The 21215-nt window shown below is 44.8% G+C and overlaps 1 protein-coding gene across 4 annotated transcripts in view; it reads left to right on the top strand.

The window, feature by feature from the left end:
* Window positions 1-21215, top strand: part of PIGB (phosphatidylinositol glycan anchor biosynthesis class B) — a 166197-nt gene that overhangs the window by 42696 nt on the left and 102286 nt on the right. The window lies entirely within an intron of this gene.

Raw genomic sequence — 21215 nt, forward strand, 5'->3', positions numbered from 1 at the left:
AGTGCCGGAAGCCTTCTCTCGCCATCTTGGTGAAGGTGTGGGCTGAACCACGCCTGCAATTGCTGTCACAGAGACTCCAGTAAACAGCAAAGAGGGAAGGAAATGAAGCGCTGCAGCTCTGACTCATATTACTTCCTTCCAGCAAAAATAGAAGACAGCACTTTAAATGTCCACACGTTTTTGCCATTTAAACATTCACAACATCGTATTCGAATTGTGTTTTATTTAATTTGCAAACACACCAAGTTGTTAATATTAATTACTGTAGCCAGCGGTCGAAGTGCATTAATAAAAAAAATCCTGGGAACCGTGATGCTGCGCACAAATGGGGACAGGGTAAGTGGGCGTAGTCAAAGACGTGGTTAAGAAAATATATTGTGTAACTTTTACCTGACTTTCGTCAGCTGCCAAGGTTTCAGATTGCCGTGTGTGACATTTTCATAATTTCAGTGTAATTATGAGTGACATTTCAACGACTACGAGTGACACTTTCTCACAAGCAAAACCAATCAATGATGACGAGGGAGGCGACCCCAGGCAGCCTCGAGCCCGCCGTGCGCCGCTCCCCTGCTCCCCTGCTCCCGGGCTCCTCGCAGGCAGGAGTGAGCTCTTTCAGGTCTTTTTTTAAACATAAAAAGGCATAGCAGCTGAAGCCAGGAAGGGAGAAAAGCGGTCAAAAAAAAGAAAAGCGACGGTGCCACCTCTCGGACTGCAGGGCGCGCTGTGCCGTTTACAGTACTGCCACTTTTAGCATTTTATGCATTGGCACGCACGTGCATAGCACGGGCTGGACTGCGTGCACGTCATGTTTATAAACAAATACCACCTGTAGAAGCACTAGCAGCACCTCTTTCCTGCGGACCTTTGTGCAGTCAACACCTGTGGCGTGGTGTCATTTTGCAATTAAGAATGAAAACTTTATACTGCTCTCTATACATATATACTAACCTTGACGACATTGTGGTTGACGACACTGTGGTTGACGCCATCGTGGATACGATATTTTTTGGTCAATATTAAAAGCTACGCCTTTTCATGGGTTTGTGGTGGCATGGAGGCATGGAGGCTGGGCATTGCCGAAAATTAGAGGACAACAAAGAATAATCTTGTTATAAAGTAGTAATGCATTTGCCTTTTCTATCAAAATATAGAACCAGGTCGCATAGACAAAGTACGCACATTAGAGTGGGAACTTTCAAATGTAATTGATTGTGGGACCAACTGGCTGTGCAGTAAATTAAGAAATATAACAAGGTCCAATGGCTTAAACCCAGTCGAAGACAAACTCACATCAAACTTTATTTAAAAAAATATATATTTTCAATTTTATTATGAAACTTTACATAGAACAACTTTGGCGTCACAGCTTGCAGAGCACAACAGGTGCCTGATTGTGGCCTACATCCACATTTACACTCTCCTCTCCTACCCTCCTCACTAGGACATTTTTATTTTGCAGAGTTTTATATAGCGCGAACTAGACCCGAACCGAATCAGGTATCAGAGCGCTTTACATAGCACCAGTTACGTTACATGAGGACACACTTTCATTTTTTTAGGCACATATTATATACATATTATAGGACATCTAACCCTCATTCTCCCATGTCAGTGTTCCACTGCGTATATGTGGGGATTGACAGTGAAAGCCATCTATCTAATAGCTGCTCTTCTGTTTGCACCAACTAGACCGAGCATCGCAAATCTATAGTGGACTTTGCTCCTGCTGGAGCAGCATGGTATCACGTGTAGAAGACAATGACGGAAAGTATTATCTGTGTGTGTCACCCACCTCTCCTAGTTGGCGGGTGGATTCAAAGTAGGATATCAACCCCGTACAACTCCAGGTCATGTGCAAAAAGTCTGCTCCCTCCACCCCGTATCTAGGACATGTATCTGACCTGCTCCGGTAAAATCTGAGGAGTCTCCCCGGCAACAGATATGTGCTGTGCAGGACATACAAAGGTGGCAACTTAAAACGTGCATTACATGCAAATCCCCATACTAGTGCTCAGACTTTACGCCATTCCATGTCCTCCAAAGGGTCTGTGAGATCTCTGTTCCAACCCTGTCTCACCAGGAACATAGCCTTGGGCAGGTCGTGTTTTAGTTCTCTACACAAGAGGGAGGCCAGTCTCCGAGGAGAACCCACGTCCTGCAGTACCCCCAACGTCTGCGACTGGTTAGGGGTTTGTGGAAAGCCAGTCCAAATTTTGCTGGCTGTCTTAGTTAACTTGGCGAATTGCAAAAACTGACCGGGGCCTACCCCAAATGTCTCTTGCACCTCTGTGAAAGCACAGCACCACTCTCGCGGGTATAAGTCCTGTGATGTTTCACGGCCGCTGTCTTTCCAGGCTGATACTGACATATCCTTCATGATGTTCAAGAAAGGTTGTAGCCATTATGTTGGTAAGTTTTTAGAGAACAGAGGTTTGCGCAGTATGGACCGAATCACCCGTTCCGATGTGTACGCACCTGCCTCACCACATAGAGGCAGTGCTTGTTCATAGAGGGACCTTGAATGAGCCATTTAGGTACCTTTAATGTGTCTTGTAATCCTGCCCAAAAATGTTTCTCCCTATTGGGCCCATCCACACACCATTTAGCAGTGTGCTCTAGCTGTGCTGCTATATAGTATAGTTCCATATTTGGTAAGCCGAGCCCGCCTTCTTCCATGTCTAGCGTCAGCACTTTCAGTCGGACTCTGCTGCGTTTATCAGGCCCATATGAGAGAGAATAAGAAGCTGTCCAGGCTTTTAAACGGTTGTCGGCCTATTGGGCGTTGTATATTTTGAAAGATGTTGCAGCATCTAGGCAGGAGAACCATCTTTGCGACTGTAATCCTGTCCATAACTGACAACAGTAATATCAAACTTAGCAGAAGCCTTATTACTGGGATTAATCATCCTTGGACAATGTAGTATCTTGGTATTCTCTATGCTGTCCTTCTCTACCTCTAATAGAATGTTCATGTGATGCATCTATCAGAATGTTGGTGATCTGCCTGAGAGTTTACAGTTGGCTGGGCTGAGCACCATGATGGATGCTCCTGGTGGGGTCTCTCTCTGTACATCTTGGATTAAAGCATCTCTTAAATACTACATCACTTGTGGACTTCTCATCATTACATTTATGGCGACGATCTTAAGGAAGAACCTACACCTGTCAAGTCAAGAAGTACTTCAAACTAGAAGATATTAAGAAAGAAAACTACAATTTATGAAAGGACCTCCTGCAACAAGAAGAGCTAACCCAACTGCCAGCATGACCCCACCAGTGACCTACAACCGGTCGCCCACAGCAGTCTGGCAGTTGTCCTGTGTAACAGTGAGTCTACAAATTTTAACTTGGAGCTGTACCCTGACGCTGGGTAAGCCTGTTTGTACTGACTTTGGGACTCGTGCTGTATCCTCACTTGAGGGTAAGCATTTCTCTTGCCAACTCTGCCTGTTGTCCTATTTGCAAGGAGAGTCTACCTTATGCTATGTTGGAACTGTGCCCTTTAATGAGTTAAACCAGAATCGTTTTTGCTCATGGCTCATCCTTTGTTATGCCTTCACTTGAGGCTAGGCATTGACTTACGCTGTTTGGGAAAGAAGTGTAACTGAAACAGTGACTGAAAGTTAATTTTATTTAAAGTTTTTCTTTGCCCAGAGCAAACTGATCGCTGCAGTAATGGTCTCATGTTTTTATTGACGTCCTGTCACTTTCATCGTTTTCACCATGCTTGCCAAAGCTTAAACTTTTTTTATGTACATTTTGCTTTAATTTGAGCCAAATACACCAAAATTAGAGCCATTGAAGCTATCATCAGTTCAACTGTCAGTTTCCTCTTTTAAAAATGGAGTGCGTGTGTGTGCACGCTCTCACCTGCTGCCGATGTGGAGCTTCTGTGACGCGTCGTCCTCTCTACCTGATCTCCCGTTGTGATGAAGCGCCGTGAGCCACCCTACTATGCGTCACTCTGCGTGCCGCCATGTTTGTTTTTGGAGCCTTTCCGAGCGTTGTATACTTTGCCTTCCTCAACGTAGCTCTGTGTACATTGTCTGCCTCAATGTTCATTTGTGGTTCAGCGGTCAGCGAGTCAAGTGTCATTCTGAGTTTCCCTTTCACTCGGTTAAGCTTTTTGATGCTGCAGACGGAGCGCCGTGTGAAATCGAAGGTACTGTGGTTTTTTTTGGTGTTAATGCTGGAAAATCGGAAGTGTACCCGCTGTCTGTTCTTCATTACAATATGGATATTTCTCGAGGGCAAGGATCGAGCTCCGGTGTTTCCTCCATGTTGCCTCCACTCTTACACGGTGACAGGCGCACCAATGACATTAAAGTAATAGCGTTTTGTGGTGAATGAAACTTGCTTGTCATCCTCATTCCGGTGACAGTCACACCACTGTCATTCTGTTTTTACCTATCTTTACAAACAAATGGAGGTTAAGAGATTGTTCCTTCACGGCCATATGTAATTTTTCACAGTAATATGTTTTTTTTTTTTAACAAGTTTATCAGAATTATATGCTTTTGCTAAATTTCCATTATTTGTACTTTTTTGCTGTGGTTAGCATAGGGGTGGGTCTATAGTCCCATTTCCTTTAGAAACATGTTTTTGTGGTTTAATATGTTCGCTACATTTTCTTGCAATGGGTTTTAGTCCCACCTGTGTAGATTAAATGTTTGTGATGGGTCCTAGTCCCAATTACTTACAGTGGGTTTTAGTCCCATCTGTGTTTCTTAAATGTTTGCATTGGGTTCCAGTCCCATTTGTTTACAGTTTCTGTGGGTTTTAGTCCCACCCGGGTAATTTGAATGTTCGCGATGGGTCATAGTCCCATTTGCTTGTAGTGGGTTTTAGTCCCATCTACTTTATTTAATGTTTTGTTATGGGTTCAAGTCCCATAAGCTTGCTGTGGGTTTTAATCCCATTTTCGCTATTTCTATGCATTTGCGATGGGTCATAGTCCCATTTGCTTGTAGTGGGTTTTAGTCCCATCTACTTTATTTAAATGTTTTTGCTATGGGTTTCAAGTCCCAGTTGCTTGCAGTGGGTTTTAGTCCTACGTGCGCAGTTTCTTTATATTCGCTATGGGTTTCAAGTCCCATTTGTTTGTAGTGGGTTATAGTCCCATCTACTTAATTTAAATTACTGAAGTGGGTTTTAGTCCCACCTGACACTATGTCAGTTGTCCACACGGACCTTGTCTATTTTTGTTTTATGCCCTGTTGGGTGTGCGTATTTTTGTCTCCTTCAGAGGAGCTACGCTTGGGTTATAGTCCTATGGCACTATTGTGTTTTTATTCACATATGCTAGTTTACCAGTCATTTTTAAGAGTCTAAGTTTTTAAATTTTTACATCCACATATTTAGCTTATGTTTTCTCTATTTATGTACATTTATGCTTTCTATGCTAAATATGTTCAGATTTGATCTATTTTTATTGCAAGTGTTTGCACTGTTATCTCTTGCATTACGTTTTGTATTTTGCTTAGAGGTAATAGTGTTTTGATGAGGTTTCACCTCTACTTTTCCTCATCTTTCTTTTTCTTGAAACAAATGTTTCTTTTGTTCCTTCTCTTTTCTATTGCATTCCTTTGTTTTCTTCTTTTTAAAGTTCTGTAAGAAGAGAGGATGGTTTACATGGTGTAAGAAGGGAGGATGGTTTATACGATTTTTCCATTCTTCTTTCTTTGTCCTCTTTTTATGAGTATTTTCTCTTTGCTGTTCCTTTTTCCGCTTTTGCTCAATTCTATTGCTTTCATTTCCTCCTGTTCTCCGTTGCTGTTTTTAGCTTTTTGTTTTCCGTTAAGAAGAGAGGATAATGTAGTATCTTGGTATTCTCTATACTGTCCTTCTCTACCTCTAATAGAATGTTCATGTGATGCATCTATCAGAATGTTGGTGATCTGCCTGAGAGTTTACAGTTGGCTGGGCTGAGCACCATGATGGATGCTCCTGGTGGGGTCTCTCTCTGTACATCTTGGATTAAAGCATCTCCTAAATACTACATCACTTGTGGACTTCTCATCATTACAGACATTCAACAATTTCACTCACTTTATTCACATTTACGTCCGAGCCATGAGTGAATTAGTGATCAGTGAATTAATACAAATTAAAAGGTCTACTCTACCGAATCCAGTCCTTCTTACACATGAGCATATATCACAAATCTTATTTAACTTTATGAATTTGCATACAGGGTCTAGTATTGTTTGGAAAGCTAAAGTTCTGTATTTGCTTCAGTTCAACGGGTGTCTGAAACTGTTCTCCTAGTCTACGCAGATTTGGCTGCTGCTGTACCCTTTCTTGCAGGTTGCGTGTAGCTCCCCCACCCAGCTAGATCTTAAGTGTGACACTGATACAGCGAGGGGGAATTTCAATGAGCTCCTCTGAATCATCAGCAGGCAGATTTATTATAGATCCTCAACTGATCACAGTCTGCACAGCAGGACTTTGCACGGGGGAGGGGGGCAGGGGTGGGGGGGTGTTATGGGAGGGTGGGGTTAGAGAGTACAGGGAGCATGCACCCTCGAAATCTGCACTTCTTAGTTGCTGGTATGTCTACACAGAGGGTGTCTATTGTGAGAAACACACCTGATGTTATGGTGGTTTGTTTGGTGCAGAGAGCAACGGTGCTTTTCTGGTGGCTTGTCTGCAACATAAACCTTAACATCAGAGGGAGAGCAAGAACAAGCACATTATCAGCAAGCACTCAAAATGGGGGTCTGTGGAGTTTGAGGAGGTCCCCACATCCAACCTTCACAAGAAACAACGCCTATTAGAAGTCACCCTTCTGAGGCAAGATACTCCTTCATCCCACTAAGTAAATAGGTATTTTTATGAAAAATGTCGGACATATACTGGTGTAAGAATGGAAAAGGAGAAGCCAATATTTCTGAGGCTGACGGAGGCGGAACCTGTATGTTTGTGTGTGTTCTGGTACTTTTATACTACAGGGCGTTTGTGAAGTGTCATCGAATTGGCCTCTCTATTGTGAAAAGAAGACCTATGCCGGACTTTCTGTGAATTTCATTTTGGGGTTGGGACTGGGTGCTAGTGAAAAGATTGGAATGAGGACAGATGCAAGTGAGAAGGTAATGTTCTATGGTTATGTGTACCTGGTACCTGACTTTCTGGTTTTTCTTGAATGCCAGGTCTATGTTGTAGTAGACATAGTTTTTTGGTCTCGACCTCTGCCAATGCCTCTGGCATTGCAGATGTCGAGACATATAGAGGTGAAACAGGAAAGCTGATCCGGACGGATTACGCCGAGTGCATGTGCCCGTGCACGCGCTTGCCGTTTGCTGCCACAGCAATGCCGAGAGCTTCACACTTCAAAGGAATGCTCTCCCCCGCCCCCCCTCTGCGCAATGCCTCTTCTCTCACCCTTTCGCGATCCCTCCCTGCCCTCCCAGCTTCAGCCTCTTCCTCTGCAGCGCACTCTCTCCCCCCTCCCTCCTCCTCACCCCAACATTTGTCTCTCACACCAGAGGTCAGCAATGCCGAGAGCTATTCCCTCCCACTTACTGGCTCCCCTGCTCCCCCACCCAACTTGAAAGAAAGCCTCGCACACCACGACCAGGAAAACACACACACACATTCACAGCAAGATTTTTCTGTGTTTTAAACGCTCGCTGCTGACCTCTTCAGTTATGTAATAAAGGTCATCAGTTCACATCCTGGCAGGCACAAGCATCATAACACACAACAACAGGCCTGTCACCCAAGACACTCTTAGAAAAATTCTAATATGGCGTGGATACTGATGATACAAATAAGCTTTATGTATTATCACCGCCCCTCAATCTTTCTGGTGATTCGAATCCAGCCAGGTGTCAAACATTAATGCGGTACAACCACGGTAACACACAATCTGTCGTGATACCACCACCCACCAGACACTACTTGTGGAAAAAGTAAGGTCCATTGCTGTAAAGAGCTTAGGCATCACGCTCCACTCGGACCTGTCCTTAAAAACCCAAGTGGGCGCTGTGGTCTCAGCAAGTTTTTTCCAAATGAGGAAAATAAAAAAGATTGCTCATCTTTTCACCCAGTCTGCCTTAATCCAGGTTACTATTGCTCTGGTTATGTCCCGCCTGGACTATTCCAACAGCGTCTATTTGGGACTTCCAGTGGGCCTGTCGAAGAGACTTCAACTTGTCCAGAATCAGGCGGCGAGACTCATCCTACAACAGCCAAAATGGTCTTCTATTAAACCTGGACTAGAAAAGCTACACTGGCTTCCGATCTCCCAGCGCATAGCCTTTAAAGCAGGGTGTATCACCTTCAAGGCCATACAAGATAAAGGCCCTGCCTTTATTCGTTGCCTGATCTCTAAATATATACCCACCAGAAGCTTGCGCTCTGCGCAAAAATCCCTACTGGAGGTGTCTCGCTTCAAAAGGAAGCGACAGGGAGGCTGCTGTTTTCGCCATCTAGCAGCCTCACTTTGGAACTCCATTCCCTTATCGATTAGGCAGAGTGAGGATTTACTTACCTTTCGTAAGGGATTAAAGACCTGGTTGTTCGCCCAAGCCTACCATTAGCTATTGTCAGCTCAGTGTTATGTTAGACGGATTCTTCACCTTTCCTATAGCGCCATGAAGCCCATGGGCGTACGAGCGCTCTACAAATTGATTTTAACATAACATAACATAACAGAGTGAGCCCCTCACGGAAGAACCGCCAATCGGGTTATCTGACTCACAATTGCCAGTATACCCAATTATCATCATTGGTGACTCACTCTCATAACAGTGGGAAAAGGGAACAGAAAAAACCAACAACATATAACAGTGTTTTTCGATATCAGCCCCACGATCTGCTGATAGTTCCTATCAAAACAAGACAATGTATTGCCCTTGCTGTACTTTGTGCACAATTAACACAAACCACAAAATCAAAAAACCCCCAGTGAGAAAGAAAAGTGGATCTCACACAGTTAAAACAGAAGAGTTCACTAGCCACTCATGATTTATTCTGGGCTGTAAAACCTTCTGACATAAAAATGACTCACACCATATGTACTCTCAGGTGGGTCATAGTGCCACACCATATGTACTCTCAGGTGGGTCATAGTGCCACTATGACCCACCTGAGAGTACATATGGTGTGAGTCATTTTTATGTCAGAAGGTTTCACAGCCCAGAATAAATCATGAGTGGCTAGTGAACTCTTCTGTTTTAATTGTGTGAGATCCACTTTTCTTTCTCACTGGGGGTTTTTTGATTTTGTGGTTTGTGTTAATTGTGCACAAAGTACAGCAAGGGCAATACATTGTCTTGTTTTGATAGGAACTATCAGCAGATCGTGGGGCTGATATCGAAAAACACTGTTATATGTTGTTGGTTTTTTCTGTTTCCTTTTCCCACTGTTATGAGAGTGAGTCACCAATGATGATAATTGGGTATACTGGCAATTGTGAGTCAGATAACCCGATTGGCGGTTCTTCCGTGAGGGGCTCACTCTCTTCTCCACACTTTTTCCACAAGTAGTGTCTGGTGGGTGGTGGTATCACGACAGATTGTGTGTTACCGTGGTTGTACCGCATTAATGTTTGACACCTGGCTGGATTCGAATCACCAGAAAGATTGAGGGGCGGTGATAATACATAAAGCTTATTTGTATCATCAGTATCCACGCCATATTAGAATTTTTCTAAGAGTGTCTTGGGTGACAGGCCTGTTGTTGTGTGTTATGGTTTGAGTGGGGGGCGGCCTGTGCCCTTTTCTTCCCCCTGAGACTCCTTTTGTTTGGACAGGCACAAGCATCAGACATCCACAAACATCAGGCATCAGACATCCACAAACGTCAGGCATCCACAAACATCAGACATCCACAAGCAACAGACATCCACAAGCATCAGACATCCACAAGCATCAGACATCCACAGGCATCCACAAACGTCAGGCATCCGCAAGCATCAGACATCCACAAGCATCAGACATCCACAAGCATCAGACATCCACAGGTATCAGACGTCCACAAGCATCAGACGTCCACAAGCATCAGACGTCCACAAGCATCAGACGTCCACAAGCACCAGACGTCCACAAGCACCAGACGTCCACAAGCATCAGACGTCCACAAGCATCAGACGTCCACAAGCATCAGACGTCCACAAGCATCAGACGTCCACAAGCAACAGACATCAGACATCCACAAGCATCAGGCATCCAAAAGCATCAAGCATCCACAAGCATCAGACATCCACAAGCATCAGGCATCCACAAGCATCAGGCATCCACAAGCATCAGGCATCCACAAGCATCAGGCATCCACAAGCATCAGGCATCAGACATCCAGAAGCATCAGACATCCACAAACATTCAGAAGCATCAGATGTCCACAAGCATCAGACATACACAAGCATCAGGCATCCACAAGCATCAGGCATCCACAAGCATCAGACATAAGACAACCTGGAGCATCAGACGTCCACAAGCATCAGGCGTCCAAAAGCATCCAGCATCCACAAGCGTCAGACATCCACAAGCGTCAGACATCCACAAGCATCAGACATCCACAAGCATCAGGCATCAGACATCCACACGCATCAGGCATCCACAAGCATCACCCATCAGACATCCACAAGCGTCAGGCATCCAAAAAGGGTCTGGCATGCACAACAAGCATCAGGCATTCACAAGCTTCAGGCATCCACAAGCGTCAGGCATCCACAAGCGTCGGGCATCCACAAGCGTCAGGCATCCACAAGCGTCAGGCATCCACAAGCGTTAGGCACCCACAAGCGTCAGGCATCCACAAGCGTCAGACATCCACTAGCGTCAGACATCCACAAACATCAGGCATCAGACATCCACAAGCGTCAGCCATCCACAAGCATCAGACATCCAAAGGCATCAGGCATCCACAAGCGGCAGGCATCCACAAGCGTCAGGCATCCACAAGCGTCATGCATCCACAAGCGTCAGGCATCCACAAGCGTCAGCCATCCACAAGCGTCAGCCATCCACAAGCGTCAGCCATCCACAAGCGTCAGCCATCCACAAGCGTCAGCCATCCACAAGCGTCAGCCATCCACAAGCGTCCGGCATCCACAAGCATCAGGCATCCACAAGCGTCAGGCATCCACAAACATCAGGCATCAGACATCCACAAGCGTCAGCCATCCACAAGCGTCAGACATCCAAAGGCATCAGGCATCCACAAGTGGCAGGCATCCACAAGTGGCAGGCATCCACAAGCGTCAGGCATCCACAAGCGTCAGGCATCCACAAGCGTCAGGCATGCACAAGCGTAAGGCATGCACAAGCGTCAGGCATGCACAAGCTTCAAGCATTCACAAACATCAGACATGCACAAGCGTCAGACATCCACAAGCGTCGGACATCCACAAGCATCCACAAGCATCAGGCATCCACAAGCAACAGACATCCACAAGCAACAGACATCCACAAGCAACAGACATCCACAAGCAACAGACATCCACAAGCAACAGACATCCACAAGCAACAGACATCCACAAGCATCAGACATCCACAAGCATCAGACATCCACAAGCCCTCCCTCTATCTATCTATCGCACTCACTCTGTCAATCTATCGCATCCCCACAGCATCACTCAGCCCCACCACAGCATCACCACTCAGGGGCACCACAACATCACTATGCGTTACCACAGCATCACTGAACGCCACAGCATCACTCGTCGCCTCCACAACATCATTCAGCGCCACCACAGCATCAATCTGTGCAACCATTCAACAACAACTAGTTCAAATATGTCCTCTCAATGTTTCAAGCTTTATTACAAATGTCACAAAAAGATGTTAATATTTCACTTCTGTTCTTGGATTTTCATCACAATAAAATACACTGAACATAATCTTTACAAAAGTTATTTACACAAGTTTAAGCTATTGCCATTATAAATTACAATAACTTTTAAGTATTAATTATTTAAAAAAATTAAAAGCCATTGTTATTTGTAATATCAATACATCTAAGTCACGTAAATACAACACATATTGCATTACAAATGCTTCAGGTGTCACATTTGCAAAAGTTAAAACTATTGGCATTGTAACTAACAAAGCTATTAATTTCGCTATTTTCAAGACCAACACATAAATAAAAAATTTGGAATTTACAATACCAATAGCTCAAACTTTCCTAATGCGAGACCTATTGCATTGCAAATGCTTGTTATTCTAACAGGACTGACACACCAATCATACCACCAATCACCCCTACTTCAACCAACTTACAAACACATCAGCTGCAAGTCATCACACACACACACACTCACTGACAGTCAACTGCTTCTACACACACCGTCATTCAACCGCTACACACATACTGTCAGTGAACCGCCACACCACTACACACATGCACAACCACCACTATTCACACACATACACACACTATCTCTTTCTCTCTCTCTCTCTCATTCTTGCTCATTCTTTCTCTTGTTCTTCCTCTCATTCTCTCTCGTTCTTGCGCCACTACACACACACTGCCAATCAACTGCTGCTACACACACCCAATCAACCACCACTACACACGCACACACAATCAACCTCCACTGCATTTATTTATTTATTTTATTTTATTTTAAGAGTTTTATATAGCGCTGCTAGACCCGGAGGTATCAGAGCGCTTTACATGAGCCATTTAGCATATTACAAACGTTACAAAATTTACATGAAAGATCGTTGCGAGGAAGAGGAAAAACAAGGTTATACAAATACATCTAATTTAATTTATTTATTTATTTATTTATTCAAAGTTTTATATAGCGTGAACAAGATCCTTACAGATATCAGAGCGCTTCACAAAGACAGGGTAGGGGCAGTAGGAGTGAACAGAGATAATGGGAGCAGTATAGTAGTCACTAACATGGTAGGATAATAGTAAACATACATAAAACATATCAATATACAATCAGGTAACCAAGTAATATAAGACGGTACAAGTCATTGATCCCACTACAGAGGTGTTCAGGTGCACCTTGGGTGTGTGGATGGCTTGTACCAAAGTCTTAGTGTAGCAAGAACACTGAGTGGGGGCATCGGGAGAGTGAATCAGTAAACCAACGTGTATCATATATTGGTAGTGACAACATCAAGTTAGAAGTATAGTGCCAGAGGACAAGGTGAACAGTGATACAAAGCAATGCAGAATCTCTGATCCAGCACCAATAAGGTTCAGGAGATCTTGGCCAGAAGGATGGTTTTCACCTCTTTCTTGAAGAGTGCAGTGGAGGAGATCAGCCTAGTTTCAGGCGGGAGCGCATTCCAGATCCTGGGTGCCATTCCAGAGAAGGAGCGCTTGTATGTTTTCTCTTTCCGGAATCTACGAGGTTTCAGGAGTAGGTTTTTTGTACTTCTATTGGATCTCGAACCTCCTGATATAGACAACTTTTGAGCGAGGTAGTTGGGTGCATTGTGGTGCATGGCCGCGAGTGTCATAACTGCAATTTTTAGCTGTATTCTGGCTTCAAAAGGCAGCCATTTTAGAGACTTTAAGTCTGGGGATATATGCGAATGTTTTCTTGAGCCAGTAATGAGTCTTGCTGCAGCGTTCAGGGAGGCTCTTAAGGGTGCAGTTGTGGATAGCAGGAGTCCGCTGAGGGCCACAATTCCGTAGTCTATTCGAGGGATGACTAGAGCTTGTACAGCAGTTTGGAAGTCTTCGGCAGGGAGGAAAGGTTTAATTTTCCTCAATGTGTTGATTTGGAAATTAGCTGCTTTTGTGGCTTTGCTAACGTGCTGTTGCATGTTGAGCTTGGCGTCGAGTGTGATGCCTAGGGATTTCGCCGAATCCACGATGGTAGGTTGGACATTGAGTGCTGTTAGGTTATTGAGCCATGTTTGGGTGGTGAACATTTTCGCCGGGGGTGAGATGAGTAGGAACTCGGTTTTCAGAGCATTTAGTTTGAGGTGATTATCTGCCAGCCAAGATTGAGTGTTAGTAAGCGTGGAATTCAGAGGTTTGATATCTTCCGGGGATTGTAGCTTTAGGTAGAGTTGTGTGTCGTCGGCGTACATATGGAATTGGACATTGGAAGCTTGGAGCAGGGTGGCGAGTGGTTCCATGACGAGGTTGAACAGTGTGGGGGAGAGGGAGGATCCTTGTGGAACACCTAGATCTGCAGGCACAGGTGTAGATAGCACATTGTCGATCTTGAACTTCTGTGACCGGTTGTGAAGGAAGGACGAGAACCATTTGAGAACAGTTCCCGATAGGCCCATTCTGGTGCTTAGCAGCTCCAGCAAGTTCTCATGTTTGACCGTGTCAAATGCTGACGAGAGGTCAAGAAGGATGAGGAGGCAGGACTCATTGCGATCAAGAATTTGGAGGGCGTCATCAATTATGTGTGTCATAGCTGTTTCCGTGCTATGTTTCGCTCGGAAGCCTGATTGATGAGGGTTGAGGAGGTCAAATTGGTCAATGTGTTTAGTTAGTTGTAGTTGGACACATTTTTCCAGCAGTTTCGCCAGGGTGGGGATATTGGTGATGGGCCGGTAATTGTTTAGGTCAGACGGATCAGCTGTAAGTTTCTTGAGTATAGGCGTGACTTGCCCCACCTTGAGGGAGTCCGGAATGAGGCCTTGTTGCAGGGAGCTGTTGATGATTTTGGTCCAGAGAGGGAGGAGCAAGGGGATGAAGTCTTTTACAGCATTAGCAGGTAGAGGGTCTGTGAGGTGATCAGAGGGCTTCAAGGTGCAGAGCAGTTTGCGTATTGCTTCTTTCGAGTAGGTATCGAAAAACAGCCAAGATGCCTTGTTTTTAGGTTGAGTGTAAGACATTCTGGTGTTGTTGGGGAATCGACTTACATCCATGATGAGGTCATTTCTTATGTTGTCAGTCTTTAGCTTAAAGAAAGCAGAGAAGGCTTCACAGTGTGGGGTGTCGCTTGTTGTGCTGTTTGATTGTAGGGGTTGTGTCTTTGTTTGGGTCTTGATTAGTTCGAACAGCTTTCTTGGCCTGTTTTTTGCTTGGTCCAGCTGGCGGCTAAAGAAGTCCGCCTTTGTGCGCTTTATTTTCCTGAAGTAGGCATTTCTCTTGTTCTTAAGCCTTTTGAGGTGCAGTGCTGAAGGGTCCGATCTCCAGGTGCGTTCTGCCATTCGCATGGTACGCCTGTCGTCATTGAGTCTATCATCATACCAGGGGTTAGAAGTTTTGGTGGAGACTCTCTTCAGTTGCAGTGGGGCGACTTCATTGACTACTGTGTTCATAGAGTCAAGGTAGTGGTCCATCAGTGATTGAATAGCCGAGGCACCTGAAGGGGGAAGGAGGAGATTGCCGATGTGGGGAGGCAGGGTAGAGGGGTTAAGGTTCTTCATGTCCCTTTTCCATGTTTTGGATTTGATTGGTTGAGCTGGAATAGGTTTAACTTTTTCATTGATAAAGAAGGTGATAATGTGGTGATCAGACCAGTCGCAGGGTTGAATCGCCTCCAGTTGTGTAGAGTTCTCTTTGGCAATGATGAGATCGAGTATCGAGCCTTTGTCGTGTGTTGGTCTATCGCATATTTGGGTGAGGTCATGCGCATTAAGGAAAGTTTTGAGACTATTCACCACTGTGTCTTTCTGATCGTTCCAGTGGAGATTGAAGTCACCCAGGTAGACTTGGGTTGTCTGCCGACCGGCATTGGAAGTGATCATGTCCATGAGTTGTTGGGTGAATATGAGATTGTCAACAGGCGATGTAGATGTAAGGCACAAGCTTGTTTGCCCTCGCTGGTGATGTCGAGGCAGAGGAGTTCACTGGAGGAGAGGGAGGGGGGGGTGATTTTAGTAACGGAGAGGTTGCTCCTAAAAATGCATGCAATTCCCCCGCCCGTCTTGCCAGGAGACCTGTCCAGCCTAATGATGTGATAATTGGGGGGGACTAGTATGTCCATAATCGGGGTGGAGGCTTCAGTAAGCCACGTTTCCGTTAGAATGGCTAGGTCCAGATCCATTGCTGAGACGAGATCAGCGATGTCGGAGGAGTGTCTCTGGGCCGATCTGCAATTGAGTAGGATGCATTTGAGTTTGGGAGAGAGAAGGGTGGTCGAGCTTTCTAGTGTGAGGGGAACTTTTCTGAGGTTGTTAGGGACGGAACCTCTGTTGTTGAGTGTTGGGAGCCTCAGAGGGTTTGTAAGAATTGTGGGTATGGGGATGTGTGTGTTGGATATGTGTTTTACCGGACCTGGGCCATAAGAGCGTAGTAGAGAGCATAAGTCACGGTCCGACAATGTGTTGAGGACACGACGGGGGCGGTGGGCGTTAATGCGAACGGGGATAGTCGGCCAGCGCGGGTGTCGTTGGAGGCGAGGGTATGTAGGGAGGGTGCGTCGTTTGTAGGGTAGAGGGATGGTGGGAGGTAGACTGGGCTGTGAGGAGAGAAGCTCTTTGATTGCGTGGACATCTTTTTTGATTTGTAGAATATCCTCTTTGACTTTCTGGAGGGTGGATAAAGTCTGGTCAGGAGGTGGGTTGGGGATGAGGTTTGTGGTGAGAGCCATTGGTGAATCGTTGAGTAGTGAGCTGGAAAGCGGGCAGGGTATCGAGGGGGTGGATATACTAGCGTTGTTGGAGGGTTCTGCGGTGCTAAAGAGTGGGATGGCATTCAAAGTGGGGGCCTTTTTGTGGGCGAGGGGTGTGGGTGAAGTAGGTGAAATGGGCGGTAGGTGGGAGACATAGGTAGTGACGTCAGTGGGAGACGGTGTCGGTGAGTAGAAGAGTGAGTGAAGGCTGAAGACAGTGGGGGAGACAGGAGGGTAGTGGGGGCTGAGAATAGGAGGTGGGAGAGAGGGGGATGCTAAGGTAGGGGAGGCGGTATGTTCTGTGTCTTTTGTTGGGAGGGTGAGAGTGTCTTGGGTGGGAGTGGTGAGGGAGAGGTGTCCGTCGTGGGGGGGATCGGAGGGGGGGGTGGATAAACTCCAAATGGTGGTGTGTTCAGATGGTGGCGTGTGGGTGAGAGTTATTGTGTCAGGTGTGAGAGACTCGTGGGTGGGAGTGGGGAGGGAGCTGGGGAGGGAGAGGGGTCTGCGGTGGGGGGGAAGGGAGGAGGGGGTGGATAAACTCCGAGCGATGGTGTGTTCAGATGGTGGCGTGTTGTGAGTGGGAGTTGTTATGTCAGGGGGGAGAGGGATGGAGGGGGTATGAGTGGGGGTACGAGGGGTCATGTTAGAGGGGCGGCTAGTATATGAGGTGGAGACATTTGTGACTGTTCTTGGGGAGTGCGGGGCGTTAACCGCAGGTCGGCCATTTACTTGGGTGCTAGGGGTATAGATGTTGTAGGTGGGGGCTGCGACGTCAGGGGTGGTAGTGCTGGTGGAGTTCTGGGTGGGGGTCCGCATCTTGGAGAGGTGTTCTTTGAACTTGGGGAACAGGTTGTCTAGTAGTTCCAGGTTCTTATCCGTGGATTGAATTAGGACAATCCCGTTATTGTAGATAGTAATGGTAGTCCTGCCGGGGAAGAGGTGGGAAGGTGTGATAGAGAGAGTTAGGCCATGAGTTGTTTTCCTGGTGGTGGAGACGGTGAGTAGGGATAGGAACGCTTTTCTCCATTGGGCTCTGCGTGAGGTGTGGAAGATGATATTAGTATTCAGGGCTCCATTGCCTGGTGAGAAGTAGGTGTCGGCAAAGGGTGTTTCAGGGTGCGATCTCATGAAGTTATGTTTAAAACGTTTAGTGGCTTTTTTGGTGAGTGTGGGAGGGTAGATAATTCTAAAAGTGTGCGTGCCGTTGAGCTCCATTTTAGCAAGGCTGTGATGTTGGGTGTAGGAGATAGGACGACAATAAAAACTGTCAGCCGCTAGTTACAGTGCAAAGGAGTGACACTTGAGAGTGACCAATGTGTAAGAGGTAGAAGTCAGTGCAATCCAAGCCAAGAACAACAGTGCGTAGGTGCAGCTTACATAATGTATCTTAAATGCGAGGTAGCAGTCAGCTTACACCATGTACAAAATATGAGAGGTGGAACCGGTTAGGTGGAATCAGATTTACACATCAGGATGTACGAGGTAACAGCGGTGTAGTCGAGGTGTAGAAGGTGGCTGGGTGCAGCTTACATGACCAAACGAAGTGAATGAGGTAGTAATAATAATCAGTGCAACATCGTGAGGTATCTTACATCAAAGAACCAACACATAAATGAGGTAGCGAACAGTGAGTGATAGGGATAAAGGTGAGATAGGTGCAGCTTACCACATATACAGTTTTTCCGTTTTATTCTTCTTTGATCTTTTAGTGGAGTTAGTCCAATCTTCACACGTACAAAAACAACCACTGCCAACACGTGTTTCGTCAAGGTCATCCAAACCAAATGACTTCGTCAGGGTTAGAAATGCAACATATGACGTATTAGTCAGTTTCAAAGGTGTCCTGTCCGTCCAAACACAAACCCAAAAGGGCAGTTCTTGTCCCATATATCCAGGGACTAAGTAGTTCAATATTTTCCCGATAGGAAGGTTACCTCCGAGTACAGAGATCCACAGAGACAGGTTCCCCAATGTAAACCGGCGTGCAGCTACCGCGCCATGTTGCTAAAGCTGTATAAAACGTCCAGGGCTCGCGACCCTGGACGTTTTATACAGGATCTCTGTACTCGGAGGTAACCTTCCTATCGGGAAAATATTGAACTACTTAGTCCCTGGATATATGGGACAAGAACTGCCCTTTTGGGTTTGTGTTTGGACGGACAGGACACCTTTGAAACTGACTAATACGTCATATGTTGCATTTCTAACCCTGACGAAGTCATTTGGTTTGGATGACCTTGACGAAACACGTGTTGGCAGTGGTTGTTTTTGTACGTGTGAAGATTGGACTAACTCCACTAAAAGATCAAAGAAGAATAAAACGGAAAAACTCACTAAAATTGGGACTTGATATCTTGATTGAACTACTTTTCTTTAGCTCAGGATCTAATGTTCATGGTGTAAATTGTACAAAAGTGGCCCCTTTGGAGTCACACTTTGTCTGATCCTGGTTGGGTGACCAGTATCTGATCCTTTTTGAGCTTACCAAATAGTGTCTTGAATTAATAATTTTTTCTTTCCAGCGCAAACTTTCCCCATTCACCCGTTTTCTTTTGTGTTGTACTACCACATATACAGTATGAAAATAGCGCTAAACTATTAATGTATTACTGAGTCCAATATATGTGCAAACAAATTACAGCAATAACAAATACGACAGTAGAATATGAGGTAGCAATCAGTGCACTGTCAGTGAGTAAAAGTGAGGATGGGTGTATGTTGCCTAAGATGTAGGGTACCAGTAGTAGTATAATACTGCAGTAAAAGGCGGATACTTAAGCACATCAAGAGCACTAGGTTACATAAAGTGTAAGATACATTAGTAATAAATACCGCAGTAAAAGACAGATACTTAAGAACACATAGATTTAAATACAGGGCTAAGTGGAGACCTTGGTACCGATAGTAAATAATAGTCAGAAGGACTAGTCCATGATGGCCGCCAAAGAGAGCAGGAGTAGTTTTAAAGATGGCCACCAAGTAGGGAGGATGTAGTCATTAGTCCTCTTTTAGTTGTTGCTGTTTTGATAGCAGGGCAGAGCAGTTTCAGATTCAATTCCGGCTGGCTCAGGGTCCTGCATACCAAGGGGAGTCTTATTAGATCATTACAAAAACAGAAGATGTTAAGGAGCAGCCGGCACAAGCACACACACCTCCAGCCAGCCACCACTCCGACATCACCGTGAAGCTCCATGCCACTTTCGTTTCTAAAACACTCCCAAAATGAACAGATTACACACACAAAGCAGATACATGAGTAAAAATGTAACATTCAGCTAAACACTGCACATTAATTTGAGTTTTATTTCAAACATATAATAACACAGCTATTGGTAGAAGATGAAAAAAACAGCTATGTGTGCATGCATAACAGGTGTTACTAAACACATCAAACTATTGACAAGCTAATGCTAAAACATATAGTCATCTTAGTTCTATTGTATAGCACCATCTGTGAATATTCAATCTAGTCACTTTAAGCTGAGCACTGCACTATCTCTAATGTTTAATAGTCTGATATGTTCAAAAAAAGTTGATTGATTTTCACATTCTTTTGTATTGTTCCCTTTAATTTTTATACAACAGAAAAAATATATTGAAGCTGATGCTCTTTCATATAAGAGGCATAGTTTTCAATTTTTATCTAGGCTGTAGTGTTGTAATAACATGGAATTTGAAATCTGCATTATATTAATCAGTAAAAGTGTGTTCATTACTATGCTGAATCCAAGTAATGTTTTATTTGACCATATTTATTTTCATCAGCATGGTATCTGTGCCGTGGCAATGAAAACATATCTGCCCCAATAAAACTATATTATTTAGAGCAATTTTGCTAATAATTACACTTTCCCACATTTACTCCAGTTCAAAGGTCAAAGTAGAGTTTGCCACAGTACAGCGGACGTGACATAGGAAAACCGTTTCATGGCCTCACAGACTGAACGTAACAATTACTTTACCAATAGGACCAACCTGCTGATATTCGCAATATCTCCTGAGTGTAATTATATCCTGCTGCACAAATTGAATCTCTTGCATCCTGAGTTTGAGTAAATGCATTTATTTAAAAAAAAACAAATACGGCGACCGTTAACAGAGGAACCGGAGGCAGTTCATGAACTGAGGACACTGTCGGGGGCCCATCAAGGGGTCTGATATGTTGAATTAATTTGGTTGTTTGGCGAAATTCATCATGGATTTAATTTTGAGCACTACAAGTCCCAAGGGGCTCCTTTCGCTTGCCTATTGGAGGGCGTTATTTAAACAAGGATGACGTTGGTGCTCTTTTTTGCCATCTGACCAACAGCCCGTGAACTAGGAGCGCAGGGCTCCGAAACGCGTAGGGCGGAACTTGAATACCTAATGTCGAGCCGGTTCAGCCTAATAAAGGCTTTGTGGTGTTTAACGAAGTCTGCCTGTTCCTGTGTGCATTCTCAAAATTGGGACGCTCGTAAAATGATATATAGCTTACTTGTGAAAATAAATGTGGCTCAATTACATACTATTTAGAATCAGAATAGTTTAGTTCGGTGAAGTATTGAGTATATGTCATAGGTATGGCCTTGTGAAAAGTAGATGTTTATACCACTATATCTTTTAAAAAAAAATAAAAGCACCGAAACATGTATATTGTATATTCAGATGCATAGAATATCAATATACGATGTATTACAATTCTTGATTGTAGGAAGGAGCTACAACATGTTCTGGAATCTTTAAG

Source organism: Lissotriton helveticus, chromosome 3_2 (genome assembly GCF_964261635.1).
Source record: "Lissotriton helveticus chromosome 3_2, aLisHel1.1, whole genome shotgun sequence".
NCBI classification, from domain to species: domain Eukaryota; kingdom Metazoa; phylum Chordata; class Amphibia; order Caudata; family Salamandridae; genus Lissotriton; species Lissotriton helveticus.